At 38.1% G+C, this 14,808-nt stretch overlaps 1 protein-coding gene across 3 annotated transcripts in view; it reads left to right on the forward strand.

Annotated features, from left to right (window-relative positions):
• Window positions 1-14,808, forward strand: part of STXBP6 (syntaxin binding protein 6) — a 244,085-nt gene that overhangs the window by 35,102 nt on the left and 194,175 nt on the right. The window contains exon 1 of one of the 3 annotated variants that reach the window (XM_079127280.1): window positions 3,560-6,486. The exons of the other annotated variants lie outside the window; for them this stretch is intronic. The gene's annotated coding sequence lies outside the window, so the exon portion shown is untranslated. Of the gene's footprint in view, window positions 1-3,559; window positions 6,487-14,808 lie in introns of those variants that run through there. 3 annotated transcript variants of the gene reach the window in all.

A 14,808-nucleotide genomic window follows, 5' to 3' on the forward strand; every position in this document is an offset into this window, starting at 1 on the left:
GACATGAACATTTTAGGGGCCACCAAGTAAAATTAGATGTTCTTTTTCTCAAATGGAATGTCCCTCAAAAAGGGAAAAACAAATATAGAGGCAGAATGTGTGTTTTCTCTAGCTTCATGGTATGATAAAAACAATACTCTGAATATGTTATTTTTCTAGTTATAGCAGGATTATTCAAGATGTAGTAATACCTCATTAGAGTGTTAACTTTTGAAGATTTCAGTCATCCAGAGAAAAGCCTGCTTTGGCTGTGGAATTTGGTAATGGCTCATGGATTTTCCACTAATTTCTAAACCCAGGATACAATTGATTGCTCAACCACATAGCTCAGAAACACTTTTTTTTTTTTTTAATTTTATTAGTTGAACAAAATTCTGCAAGAAAATATTCTGCAACTTGATGCAGTTTTAAAAGCTGAATATTAGTGCCTTAAATCTTGGACTCTGATTCTTCCATCACTGTACAGTATGCAAGTCTCTAAAATATGGAAACTTAAGACTACTGGTTTTTGTAGTCGCTGGGGCCTCAGAGGAATCTTTATTTTGTCTTATTCTGTTGGATTGAACACAGTAATTTGTCATCTCATCACCAATCCCAATAACTGTAGCTTCTCTTGGCTAATGTACAATATTAATTCTAATTTCCTAGGTACAAGGAAGAGTTTCTGTCACAAGGAAGAGTTTCTGTCATAAGAACAGTAGGTGTCTTCCAGAATAGCTGGCTGTAGCTTTCTGAATTAAGTGCATGCAGAGGAGAGGACAGTCTTATGAAATGACCTTGAGTATTTTTCAATGTAAGAAATAACTAACTACACCTGGTAGCCTCAGGTGCCATCTGGAATAATGTCACATAGGAAGCTTGGATCAGAGCCCACATTACCTTTCCAGTGCTTCCTAATTACTTTATGGTTCAGATGGGGAGAGAAGCAAAGACTATGACAAAGTTTGCAGGGATTTTAGTGGAATATAGATTTCTTTGTTAGAAAGATTTTAAACACTAATTGTATTTTTATTTTTATGAATAAATTTACTTTTAAGCAGAGCCTCAGGTTTTGTTTTATTTTGTTTTGTTTTCCCCTTTACTTTCTTTTTTGTTGCTGTGCTGGGGATCAAACTCAGGGCCTTGTGCATGCAAGGCAAGCACTTTACCACTGAGCTACACCTTCAGTCCTATTATTTTTCTTGACATTAAATCTGTCACAGTCAAATAATTGAAATATCTGCTTTAAGTGACCTGTTGCATTTAGATGTCTGCACTTGGAATGTCACCTGCCTGGGCTTCTCTAGCAAGTCTTCTCATTGACTTTGCTACAGATAGTTTTAGAATATCTGAAAGAGTATAATTGGAAAGGTAGTCTTTTGTAGGGAAGGACTGTGAAATTCCAATGCACTACTGTTGGTTTTGTCAAAATTTTATTTTGTATTTGTCACTTTGACCAAATTGCAAAAAAATAAATAAATAAATAAATAATAAGTTTTTCAGTTTTATGTTATACCCTTTGAACGGACCTGTCTCCACATGGAGAGCGTGTGCTGTGTGACAACAGGAGCCTTGAATTTACATCTGGGAATGCCAGGAATTTGGGGCTCTGGTGTCACCCAGGACAATGGCCCTGCCTTTCTGCATTTGTGTTTCCTGTTTAGAAAGTTCTGCTTCTTTGTAAGGATCTGGAAGTACTAGGAGGAAAGGTGCTTTGTAGAGTTATCCATGAAGTGCAGTCTAACCAGAAAGCTGGGCTAAAGGTAGGTGTTCATGTTTTGAATATATATGAAACATTTATTAGTTTAGGTCATGCATTTGTTTACTGAAGTATGAAGTAGCCCCAGGCAGTTTGAATTCAGATTTAAAACTCAGGTTTTGCTTACTTCTTATCTTTCTCTTTAGAAAAAGAACAGAAAGGCTTGGCAAGTAGAAATTGGAACTTATTTTAATTGCTTGAATAGGTTTCCTGGAGAAAAAGTTTTATTGAAGGGGGAATGAGGGCCAGATTATTTTTGTTCTTGCTTTGTATCTAATTAGAGACAATTTTGGAGTAGTCCATAAGTCTCTTTTGAGTGGGAGATCCATCATAAAATGAGCCATAAATTAGCAACTCTTCGTGACGATGGCCTTGGCTGAGTATGTATGGTGAGAACTCAGAATTCCAGGAATGTGTCTGGAGGTGGAATCTATTACAGCAGTGATTCCCAAGAGGGAAGGAGGCCATGTCAGAATCTCCAAGTGTGTTTTTGAGACTCTGAAGACCATTCCCCTTTCCCCAAAAATCTCAGTGAGCCACTGTTGGTAGCAGTCATGTCTGGTATTCTGCAGGTGTTTCAGAATTAAGAAATGGCTGAAATCAGTGGTCCTGGGAAACCCAGTGCGGGGAGACAATGGGAATGACAGCTAATAGTTAGTTATGGAGTGTCTCAGCAGAGGAAAACAGCCTAAAATTGACTGTGGTGATGGTTGAATGTGAGCATACTAAAGACCATTAGATTGTACATTTTAAATGGGCAAATTATATGAAATGTGAATTATATCTTAATAAAGCTGGTAGAATAGCACTTCTCTGTATAGAGTGCCACTTGTTCTAGAAAAGATAACTAATTGCTCTGAATGATTTGCAGTTCATATGGTAGCTGTCACTGTTGCTGAAAATTTGGCCACATGTCCTGTCCAAATATGTAGCATTTGGGGTTGATTCTAAATAAAAGTCTTTTGCGTGTTTTGTGATTTTGTTTGAAGAGGTTGTGTGTTGGTGCTTTTAAGTCCATTAACAGAAACCTATAGGAGTAGAAAACTGCACCTTCTAGAAGGTGGTCAGCAGCAAGTTGGAGTGTGATCTTGGAGAGTGGCTAACACCATGGCCCTGCCATGTTCCCCAGTTGGTTGGATTAGGCCAGATGGGCGTTTGTGTTACTAAGGGAGGGAAGCTTTTCTGTGTATGTGATTATGCTAAATGATACTATTAACCCCAGCATTTTGAGGCTGTGTAAAGGACATGTGTAAAGTTTATTGTATAACTAAAAAAAAAAAAAATAATTTGTATTATTTTTACCTCTTTCACTTTGAGAAGCAAGTAAGAAAATGGGAAACAGTAGAGGGAGGAAACCAGGGGGAAGGAGGAAGGGTAAGAAGAGGTATTGGGAAGTGATATTGCCCAAATTTTATTGTTATATTGTGTGTACGTATGAATATTTAACAACAAATCCCACCATTAGGTACAACCATAATGCACCAATGAAGAATATGGGAAAAAAATTTAAAAACCAAAACTTAATGCTTTTAATCCTAAGAAAGAAGGAAAGCAAAGAATCAGGTAATCTACAAATGAGATTAAGAGGTGAGAAGTCCCTAGGAAATGAGATAAGATCTGAAGCTTTATGTTTAAATCTTAGAAGATAAAATATTAGAAGTGATAAGAATTCTCCACTTATTGAACTCTTCTGAAATTTCATTTTTACTTTTTGCCTTTACTTCATGTTTTGTAATATTCTTTACAAGTTGTGTGAGAATCTTCGAAAATCAAAACAAATCAAATCAACTAAAATTATTTAGTTGTTTAGATAATTATTTATTATCTAGTCTCTTCCTTTTATTTTACTAATGAATCCCATCACTCATGAAAAAAACTAGTGAAAAAAGCTAGTCTGGGGATATCTTATCCTGGGCATTCTCTGTGGTTTCTCTGGGTTTAGCACATAATCCACAATGGCTGGCGGGTGGGCTGGATAGGTGTTTTGACTAGTTAGTACTAACTAATAAAGCTTGAAACAACCTTTTTATCAGAGTGTATTTGAAGAAAGTGTTGGTGAAAAGTTTGAGAACTACGGTGGAAGATGTTAAAGCAACTCTTTCTGGGATTTAAAAACTTAGTCATTCTTTTGTGAATTGCTGGACACTAATATTTACTCTTCTAAAGATTTCTGAAGTGTCAAATGTTCTGGATATATAAAAATTTTTGATGTGTACAATGCCTTTGTGTTACACATTCTTGAGCTGGTAGTCTCTTTTTTTCTCATTTCTTTGGGAGTATTATTTAATTACTCTCTGAGAGTCAACAGAAGAGTGAATAAATAAGGATTATTATTGCCAAAAAATACTCTTTTCCATATGCCAAAAACTCAGTAAAACTGGATAGAGCTCTGTCAAGCAACAGCTTGTTGAATTAATTATAACATCTTGTGATTCCTTAACAGCCTAGAGCCATTTATATTACCAGTAGAAACTCATGTTTGGAAAGCTGAACTTGAACTTTGTTTTTCTTCTTTAAATGCATCCTGGGTACTTTCCATGAATTGAGGTGGGTCTGAGATCTGACCTGTTGGTTCATGTGGGGTTTAGGCAGATTTTTCTGAAGTGCAGGAATTCCCAGTCCTTGCCTGGCTTCTTGCACAGGGTGCTGGGTGTGAGCTCAGAGTGCCACATGCCAACCTCTGGAGAGGAGCGGGAGTTAGCTGGGAAGTGAGCCAGTCCTGCACATGTGGTTATTATTTGGTGAAAAGGAACCCAAAGTATATCCAAGCTGAGATTCTGTTCCTCCTCAGTTTATTTGAGTATCTTGAGATGGCAGGACAATAACCTGGGTTTCTATAAACCCTACTTTGGTGATGTAAGAAGTGGCTTTGTCTGCATGATCTCCTTTCGAGGTGTTAGAAGAATGTGAATATGCTGGGGCATTATAGGAATCATTTCTTTGTGACTAAAATCTTCAGATTTCAGAGAAAAAAATCCACATATCTTATTTATTTCTTCTATTATTTTCACAAATGTTTATTGAGTATTCATTACGTACCTGGCACTATTTGGCATGCTGGACAACACGGACAGAGTTTTGAGTCGGGGAGACAGACACAAACCAGTTTAAAAGTGTCAGATGGTGACATGAGCTGTGGGACAATGACAACAGGGAATGGGATACAAATTGCTGAGGAGCGAGGGACCCATGATAGAACCTGGAGTCTTAAACTACTCAGGGTGACTGACTGGACTCACAGGCATGAAGTAGCACAGTCCTTTGCATAATCATGGCTAATTTTCTGTCACAGTCACCACTACTGTTCTCACAGCTGTAGTTGGAAAGCATCTACTGTACACCTGTTGGCCAAGTGGTATGCAGAGTGAGTCATACAGCTACGCATTTGTCCTCAAGACAATCCTCATGTGGACACGTGTGAGGACTTACTAATGATGAATAGACATCACCTGACTATATTCATTCACCACACCTTTACTGAATGATGGCAGATGCAAGGTGTTGTGGAGGGTAGCAAGGTAAATCACATCCATACCTTACCGGAGGGGCGTGTAGTCTAGTGTATTCATCACGTAGATCATTTGCATGTAATTGATTTAACATTTGAGATAGACTATGAAAGTTCAGGACATACACTGATTTCTCGTTTTGGTGGTTTTGAGTCAGGTGCTTTGGGAGGGGAGTGTGGAACACCTCATCTAGGAGCGCCTTTAACTGATTGCCTGCTGTCCACATTTCAGTGCAGCCTTGTTTCTACCCATGTTTAAGATCTAAAATGTCTTCAAAGTGAAATATGCTTTAAAAAATCTGCTCTGAGAGGAAAACCAGAGTCTAGTGTTGATGAGGACAGAGCTGAGTCAAGACGTGATGGTTCTTGAGCAGATAGTGGAACCACTGACGGTCACAGGGCATCACTTAGCAAGTTGCTGCTCTTATGAGGGGAATTACGTGCTCTACTAACATCCTCCAGCTGGGACCTGAACCCCTCACGAGTACGAGTGTAGTACATGGTACATCCTGGTAATGGCTGTAAGGTGACTGTAGAAGCAGGTGAATTGGTCCCCCTTGCTTGAAACAGCTTGTTCATGAGCTGCTTCCCCTGTCCCTAATTTCAGCTCATTCCTTTCCTTCTGAGGTAGAACACCAGCATATTTGTGTGAGGGTTCCTGCTATTTATTATATAGATGGATCCAAGGCTTATTATTATAGAAATATGGATTTTCATATTTGTATTTTCTCACACACACACACACACACACGTACATATACACATACACAGGAACAGGCAGAGGAGAGCTTGGAAGGGGAAGGGAAAGTCATAAAGTATAGTGGAAAGACTGTTGACATCTCACCAAAAATCCATGTTTTTCTCTTTCTTAGTCCCCAGCAAGAATGCACTTGGCCTCCTGTTATGATTTAGATGTGGTGTCTCCCAAAAGCTCAAGTGTGAGACAATGCAAGAAGTTTTAGAGGAGAAATGATTGGGTTGTATCCTTAACCTAATCAGTCAATTTGTCACCTGATGGGATTAACTGAGTGGTAACTGGAGGCAGGTAGGGTGTGGCTGGGGGGAGTGGTTCATTGGGGGTGTGGCTGTGGGTATATATTTTGTATCTGGAGTCTCTCTCTGTTTTCTGATCATCATATGAGTTGCTTCTTTCTACCACACTCTTCTGTCGTGATGTTCAGCCTCACATTGAGCCTCAAGGAATGGAGCATGCTGCCTGTGGATTGAGACCTCTGAAACCGTGAGCTCCCTAATAAACTTTTCCTCCTGAAATTGTTCTGGTCAGATCTTTTAGTCACAGCAGCAAAAAATGCTGACTAAAACACCTCCCTTGCAGCTAGTTGCAACCACATAACTGAATGACATGAGCTGCCAGTGAATGAGCGTGATGGAGACACCAGAGACTTTCAGCCCAAATCCTTGGTTCAGTGTGAGGAAAAGGAACATCTCATAACCAGGTCCCTGCCATAGGAGCAGGAGACACAGTTCTGAGGAGTTTCTGGATTTCTTTCTGCAGTGACTAGTCTTTCCTAAGTAGTATTGTGACAATGGGTGGTCACTGAGAGGCACCCTCGTCTTACTTCCTCAGGCTAGTGGATTCCACTTGACTGGTGGTGTCAGGGCTGGTGGGTGAGGGTGGTTATGGTGCTGCTGGGCTCAGGTCATGTGTTTGATGGCCCCCACCATTAGTTCCTCACTACTCCTCCTCTGCCTGCCCTCACCCCCAGGATAGGGAGAATGTAAGGAATGTGAACCAATCCTCGATTTTCCCCCTCTTGATTATTTTAGTGCTTAGCTTGTGCTAGGTGCTACTGGGAATACCTAGAAATGAGAGAAACGTGACTTCTGTCTGCAAAGGACTGACAACTGTAGTTGACCAGACCACCACAAGTGGGACTCTCAACTGGAAGTAACATTCAATTCAAATTGCTTTAAAAAATTAGTGATTTTATCAAGAGTTGAGAGACACTTTAGCTTGAGGTACTATTTCTCTGTGGTTCTTAATCCAATCATGTTAGCCCCTGAAACTTTCTTTTTGTGGTCAGCCACAGAGTCTAGTACACAGCTCTGTTTAGTATTGCCTTCTGTGCCTGAGTTTACAATTCTCATATGGACAATTTAGCAGGTGTGACATTGTCCAGAATTGATTAAGTGACCTTTTTTGTCTTTGAATTCCATGGAGCTGGACCCACAGTGAAATAATGTTACCTTGCTGAGAATTGTGAATGGTAAATAGTCAGATGAGAGAATTAGCATGAGAAAATCCTACTCAGCTGTGTTTTAGTTGTTAATTTCATTAGGTTAGTGACTCCTTTCGTTTAGCTTGCTTATCAACTCTCACTTTCTCTGTTCTTCACCCCTTATGAATCTCCCTCTTCAGTTTGCTCTGATACTCCCATTTGTCATTAATACTTTTGGCTTATCTGTCTTCCTTCTGAGATGATATATCCCCTGGAGGTAGACACCATATCTCAGCTATCTTTGTATGCTTTTCTCTAGTCTCTTACTCCAGAGCATAACACAGTATTTTATGTATTATGTATGGGTTAGTAAATGATGAATTAATTGATGACTAAAATTTCTTACAGTGGTAGGACTTCTTGAGCTAGTTTCATTCTTGGTTAGTTGTTCTTTCAGTGTTGAACATTACTTCCTGTTGCCATTGTGTGCTGTCAATTCATGTGATGTCTTGTCTTCTCATTCACCTTTGTGACACTGACCTGGCCTTATCCTGTAATGGGAGTCACCTAGCATGAGGTTTAAGAAGGGAGACTGGTGACACGCTAAAGGGTTTCTTTATGATTGTAGTAGCATGTCTTCATCTGATCCACCATGTGATACACTAGCTCATATCTGGTGGATGACACTAATCCACATTCCTATGCTCTTGGCAAAAGAATCATTTCATGTTACATGTACAATGTTGTTCAATCTCATAAAAGAACAACAGATTAATCTTTTCCTGCCTGGTAGCTAGGTTTGTATCATAGTTTCTGCTTGACTCACTGAAGGTTCTAGAGAATTTTCTGAAAAGGGATGCATGCACATCCATAATTAGGCTTGTTTTCCTAATAAAATTATAGCTGAAATCCTTCCCTTGGGAACTTATTATGTTCCTTCCTAAAAGCACATTTTAACAGTGATAATGGAACAGAATGGTGACTTAACAGGATTGAAGACACCACAGGCAAGGAGAGAAGGTATTTTACAGACGAGCTGCCACTCTTCTGTGTACGTTGGGGTTCCTTTGTGCTATGGTGGGGCTGTTACCGATGTGTTCCTTCTTTTTTAGGTTTGACAACTGATGTTCCCCTCCCCTCCAGCTGAGAGCTGAATATGAAAGAAGCTGGTCAGACCTTTCCTCTGATCTTGCTCTTCTTATTCTTTTGTCAGTTTAAGGTTCTTTTGGCAAAAGTCAGTGAAGTGGAAGATCATCTTCACATCTTTGATTCCTTGACCTTTACATGTAACAATCTGATGGACTTTTCAGTGCTGACTTGTTGCTCTGACAAGCTCTGTGAAGACGGGCAAATGACAGTTTCTATAACAGAACTGAGAATACCTTAAAGAATTCAATAGTATGAGATTGCTTGTCTAAATTACTTCAAGTAAGCATTTCTGTTAGAAACAGGGAGCTTATTGTTATCTCTTAAAATAGTCTGTGATGATTAATAGTGAAGGAGTTAAATTTTTCTTGTATCTTATGATATAGAAGCCTTACAGTATTGGTGCAGCCTCATCTAGCTTCAGGAAACAGTTTCAAGAATGTCCTCTTGAAGTATGTTGGGTTATAAGAAAGCACAGAGTTTGTTTTCTGCTTCGATTATTGGTGCTGTCTCTGACCCTGAAGAGGGGTTTGAATCTACCTTTCATAGTGGGTTCCACGATGTTACTGCAGATGGTAACCTGAGAAAACAGCCTAGTGACTACATGTGCCTTTTAGATCAAAGACATAATAGAAGTGCCTGTTTGAACAGAGAGTATCAACATTTAAGTTCAAAAATATACTTTATTGTGGAAATCAATTCTACCCTTTGCCTTGGTTATAATTTTCTTGATGGAAAAGTGTATTATCATACTACAGGCCTCATTTACCTTACTTTATATTAACTGATACATGTCCCACATTCATCAAAAGAATTTAAAGATGATCCCAAAGTCAAGAAAAAAAACATGAGACAAAATAATAATCAAAAACCAGATTCTGTTATGATATAGATGTTGAATTCATCGAACAAGGAATTTCAAAGGACTATGATATATTAAGGGCTGTGGAAGTAGATAGTGTGCAAGTACAGATGACAAATGTAAGCAGAGAAACTCAAACAATCAAAGGAAAATGCTAGAAAACAATAACAGAAATGAAGACTGCCTGGTATTGGCACTGAACGTTCTAACCTCCACTCATGCCTTGGTCTTTATGGGGGCCAGTTCCCATCCTGAAGCTATTTAGCTTCACCCCAAAGAGTCACCCTAGTAGCATAAATTCAGGTGAGACTGTGTCAGTTCATGGTGATGTGGTCACCACGAGGAAGAATGTGAAAGCAAAGGTTCTTTTTCTGTCTTGTTACAACAAATATTTGAATTATCTGTCTCTTCTGCCTTCGATAACTAGATCCATCTCAAGAAGGACTTAGTGATTAGTTAATGTACTGGGTAAATCACCCCCTGATACATTAGACTGTGAAAGATTCACACATACAGGGTATTCTGGCCATACAAATTAGGGAGTATATTAATTGCAAAAATAATCAGCCTATTTTTCAAATAATAAAGGGGCATATGCTCATTAGTGTGAGAATAAGGAGCATATGTAACTAAGACTGAAACTTTCTATGTTTCCTCCTTTAGGCAGTGATGTTTTGTTTTTCAGTTTGGGGAAATAGCTAAATAGATTTTTAATCTCATATTATTGATGCATAGTAACTATACATAATGGGATTCATTATGCCATATTTGTATGTGCATTGATCAAATATAATAATTTGATCAAGCTCATTCCTCAGAAAGGGAAGGTACAAGAGTGTTCTCTTTAATATAGAACTCAGAATATTGATATTCTGAAGGCCATTCATAATATACTATAGTATGATATTAATCCAAAATGGTTTTCTATTAAACATATAACAACAAAAATATAGCTCTTGAAGGTCAGGGCCTAGATCTTAGCAGTATTTATATCTTTGCTATCTGCCAAGCTTGCAGCAGATGTTCAGTAAATTCAGATTGATTTGTATGAATTTGTGAGAGTTAACAGATGAGATAAAGATGCTGAGCTTTGTTTATTTTTCAGTTTTAGACAAGAGTTCACAGACTCTACCGAAGTAGTGGTCATTCTCTAGTAACATAAAACTTGGTTGAAAAAATATTTTTTCCCTTAAATAATCTGGAACTGAGATTTCTACAGCAATCAGGGAGCTTTCTTTTTATTAATATTTATGTGATCCTTGGCTCAACCACTAAACAAAAATACTTCCTTTTCACTTTGCATCTCTAGCTCATGTATAAGAAGATATTGGAAGGAAAAAGGCATTATTGAAAATTAATTTTTGCTTTATAGAGCCCCTTTTTACTTCCTGGACAACAGTGTACAAAGCTAATCAATTTCTTATAACTCAAGATATGGCATTTTTGGTATCATGCCATTTTAGCCAAGACTGCAACTGATAATATTCAGTATTTTTAGGAAAAGGGTGATCTAGAGGCATTAGGGGTAGAGGGTTAACTAAAACTTGTACAATCATTTGGTAACAGTGGCCAAAACTATCGACAGTTTATCAATTTCTACACAAATACAGAATGGATATCTTGTATTTTTATCTTTGAAAAAGTAGAAAAAGTATGAATATCCATTAATAAGAAAATGGTCAGATAAAATGACATTTGTATAAAGAAGTAACATATTACACTTTAAAAATTACTTAGGTTCTGTCCCCATAGATATGTGCTCACATATATTTTTTTTTCAGTGATAAAAGTATGTGTGGAACTTCATAGCATCCCACTGAAAATAGTTATTTTTTTTCTCTCTGTGTGAATTTTTATTCATAGAAAGAAGTCTAGGAGATTATACAATGTGCTGCTTAAAGTAGTTATCTCTGAAGGTTGAGTCTATAGTGGCCTTTTATTTTCTACTCTGCATTTTTGTAATGCTTTTGCAATCAAAATAATTATAAAAATGTGGAAACATGACATTTCTTCTTAGGAGTGGGGTTTTATGAATTGGGGATGCAAAGACTCATAATAATGGAACTTGATACTGATCACGAGGAGTTTTTCTAGTCAGTGGATATAAGAAAACATATATACAGTAATATTTTGTGGCTACTCTGATAGAATTCAGTAGTATTAATTGTTCATTTGAACACAGAGTAGAAATTGGGTTTGAAAGGGAATGAGAAAGCAGCCATAGAAAGAATTTGAACTGAATCTTGGCAGTTGTGGTATTTGATAGATAAATAGATAACAGAGGGATCACAAGAGAGTAAAGGCATGGATGAAGGTGTCCAGTTTGAGTCTGGGAAGTGTGGGAAGGCTGGCCTGGCTGTGGTGCATGGGGGCCTATGAGTGTCATGGGGAGGCGTGACGACTGGATATGAAGAGAAAGGTGGGTTAGGACTGTGACCTGTGAATTGGAAAATTGTTCCTTCTTGCTTCTGACACAGAGATGCTGTGCAGATTTAGATAGTCACTTCTCTCTGGGCCTCAGTTTCTTAATCTGTTAAACAAGACATTGGACTGCTTAGAGGCCTCCTGTGCTTTTGTATTTCCTTCTTTAGAAATAGAATCTTTCAAGCAAAGGAATTACCCCTAGCATGGGGAACAAACAGACCAGGTGGAAATGGAGCTGTTGTACTTGAACTCTTCCAGATGACGGGTGGGAGGGGGATGGTGAGACAGCCCCCTCCCCAGAGCTTTGGGGGCGCTCTAGTGGAAAACCCTGGCCTGGTAGAACAGGAGAGTCCCTTCAGGGCTGGAGATTCTCTGCTGTGTTACTGAGCTGTTCTGATGACCTTGCTTCCTTCACATTTAGATTTGTCCCATTTTGCCTGTTCCTTCCCTTCCTGAGGTTCTGCTGCACATCCCTTCAGTGTCACTTCTCATTGTACCAGAAGTGGTCCTCCACCTTATGCCCATCTTCTTGACAGTTTTACTCTTTCATATGTCATTTCCTATTAATTTTCCCACATTAATCTGTGTGAACAGACTAACCTTTTTAGGATGGAAAAGAAAATTGTAATAGGTAACATGTTGAGAGCCCACCTGGTTACCATTCTAAACATTTTATATAAATTATATTAATGCCACCTCATGACAATCACCTGAGGTAGTGTTAACATCATTATTACTTTATAGATGAGAAAACTGAGGCAGGCACCAAGAGGCAGATGCTGTGATGGAATTCTAAGATGAGCAGTTATCAGAACTGTGATTCAAACATAGGCCAACCAGCTCAGGGGAGGTGCCACTGAACTGCAGCCTGACCTTTTTTCACTTTCCTATCTTAGTTGTCACTTTTTCACTCTTTCTGTTCTCAGCAAGAACATATTCCCATTCATTTAATTGTTTTTGCATGCCCTTGAGGTATGTCTCTGCTTCCAATATTTGTCCCCTCCCCTTCATTTCTACCCAAGGATGAGATAGTTGACTCAAAATAGAAGAGATTTAGGGATTCCTGTTTTGAATTAATTTCTAGGGATGTAGGAGAGGGAAATGAGACTGAGAGATTCAGTTACAGGAGTTTCACTTAGGTTGGCATTTGCAGGTTTACCAAGGAATTTGGTGTGGGGAAGAAGGCAGGGAGAAAAGGACCAGGGCCAGATATTTGACCCGTTGTCAAAGTCAAGAGATAATAAGGTGACAGTGGAAAGTGGGAAACATTTTCTGTTTTAAGAAGCTAAATAACCTTGGAAAATGATTTTGTGCTATTATGCCATTTTAATCTGGTGCCAGAGATAGTTGTAATATCTAGAAAGTAAATAAGGGAGAAGAGTATGTGCTAACATTGGTTTCTTCTAAGTACATTGTTGATACCCAGAAATCAAGGAAAAATTAAGTGACTCACCAAATTCTTAAAGGTTAAAATGTTTTTACTACATAATGTTAACCATGTTTATTCAGCAACATGTCTTCCAACTAGCCAGGACACATTAGAAAAAAATTAACCTAGGTGCTTTTGACCACTGTTCAACTATTTGATCATAAAATATGGAAAGTTTTAAGAAGTAAAATTTATGTAAGTTTGTTACTTTTGCCCTCAAAATTAAACTACAGAAAAATTTAGTTATTTTATTACTTCAACTATCTGAGGTAAGGGGAAGAATATCTAGTAAATCTATATATAAAGATCAATAGAAAGCTTTTTACCTCATTGAAGCACATTTCTTTCCATTTATTGAATTGAAAGTAATGTTCAGATTTATAACATACCGGTTTAAAACAGTTTCTAAACTCTAGTGTGTAAAATTCATGAAAGGAAAGTAATAAAGTAAATTTACTGGGATCTTAGTGCACCTTTTACTTTTAGAAGAGAAGTTGGAATCAGACTAGTCCTTTTAAAAAGAAGAGTATGGGCTTATCTATCTAAGGGAATTCAGTTACTGTAGTTCCAAGGTAGTTTATGTGGTTGGCCAGTTGATAATTCCTAAAGATACAAGTTTTTCCCCCAAGAAGTTCATTTTCTAAGAGCTACTTTATCATTGAGATACTCCTAAAAGGAAATGAAATCTTTTTACCTATTTGTTAGAAATGGATAGAAACTGAGGATAATGTCATTTTCTTTAAAATTCGCATAGTGGTAGAGATTGGGTCTAGTGATCCATTGTAAAATACTACTTCTTGAGAAAGTATTCCCTAATGTCCCCAGTAGGTATTAATCTATACTTTCTCATTCATGGATTTCTGTATTCATTCAATACACTATTATTGAACAACTACTATATGGAATTAAAGCTGTGATTAGGTAAACATGGTACCTGCTGTTATGATCTGAATGTTCATATTTCCCCCAAATTCATATGGTGAAACTAATTAGTAATGGGATGGTCTTAGGTGCTGAGGCCTTTTGGAGTCAGTCAGTACCCTTATAAAAGATGCCCTAGAGAGCTCCTCTGTCCCTTCTACCACATGAGAGAACACAGCTAGAAGGTGTCATCTTTGAACCAGGGAGTGGGCTCTCACCAGACACTAGATATGCTGGTGCCTCTAGAACTATGAGAAATAAATTTCTGTTCTTTAAAACCCAATCTATGGCATCTTATTGACTAAGACACCTGCCTTCTAGAGTGCCTGATTCCATGGGGAGAATACAGAGTTAGTTCACAGAGTTAATAGGCAGAGTCATCATTGCTATAATGGATCTGCTTGCAGATCTGGGAAGACATTTTGCTGAAAGTGCTAGCTAAGGTAAGTAGAGCCATTGAGGTGATTATAGACATTCTAGAAAAATCAAAGGAGGGTACCACGTGGTAAATGTATTGTGGGAAGGCAAGGAGGTCATTGTTGTTAAAGGTCAAAGGTTACAAAAACAACCCCATTTTAAATATTATTTCCTGGAAACCAT

This window comes from Sciurus vulgaris, assembly GCF_902686455.1.
Source record: "Sciurus vulgaris genome assembly, chromosome: 2".
NCBI lineage: Eukaryota > Metazoa > Chordata > Mammalia > Rodentia > Sciuridae > Sciurus > Sciurus vulgaris.